This window comes from Entelurus aequoreus, linkage group LG12 (assembly GCF_033978785.1).
Source record: "Entelurus aequoreus isolate RoL-2023_Sb linkage group LG12, RoL_Eaeq_v1.1, whole genome shotgun sequence".
In the NCBI taxonomy this organism is placed as follows: Eukaryota; Metazoa; Chordata; class Actinopteri; order Syngnathiformes; family Syngnathidae; genus Entelurus; species Entelurus aequoreus.
In genome coordinates, this window is record NC_084742.1 from 55,932,827 (window position 1) to 55,933,720 (window position 894).

Genomic DNA, 894 nt, shown 5'->3' on the forward strand with positions numbered 1-894 from the left:
TTTTTGTTTGTTTGTTTTTTTAGACATGTATCTCGTGCGCACGAGATACATGTCTAAAAAAATAAAATAAAATAAAAAAATTATAAAAAATTGTTTTTCCCCCATGTCCCTTTAGGGGCTCCGTAGTATTCCCCCATATTTCTGCACAATAATTGAAATAAGGTACAATAATTGAGCATCATAACATTCTCATTGTGTTATACGGGAAACTGTATTTAACCTTGTTCAAAATAAATAAGCTTTTAGATACCTTATTTTTCTCGTGCACACGAGAAATTTTTTATAAAGTTATAAAAATAAAAATAAATTTTTTTAAACATTTTTTTGTTTTTTGTTAGTTTTTTTAGACATGTATCTCATGCGCACGAGATACATGTCTAAAAAAAAATAAAATAAAAATAAATTATAAAACATTTTTTTCCCCCCATGTCCCTTTAGGGGCTCCGTAGTATTCCTCCATATTTCTGCACAATAATTGAAATAAGGTACAATAATTGAGCAATATAACATTCTCATTGTGTTATACGGGACACTGTATTTAACCTTGTTCAAAATAAATATGTTTTAGATGCCTTATTTTTCACATGCAATATATGAGCTTTCCATGTCAACTTTTCATCTAGGATGAACCCAAGAAATCTGATTTCAGACACAATTTTCACATTGATACACTTATTGATATCTTTGTGTTTTGATTGCAGGTTAAAGACCAGATATGGCTCCAAAATAGCTCTAAAATCATCTCTCTGCGGACAGCACTTCCAGCAAAAATACAAGCTAAAAAAAAAAAAAGAAGGTCCATGTCAGCTGACTGTGACTCACGCTATATTCAATTATTCAAATGTGACTTGAGTAAAGCGGACAGCTGCCTATAGCGCTAAAACTCCAAAACGC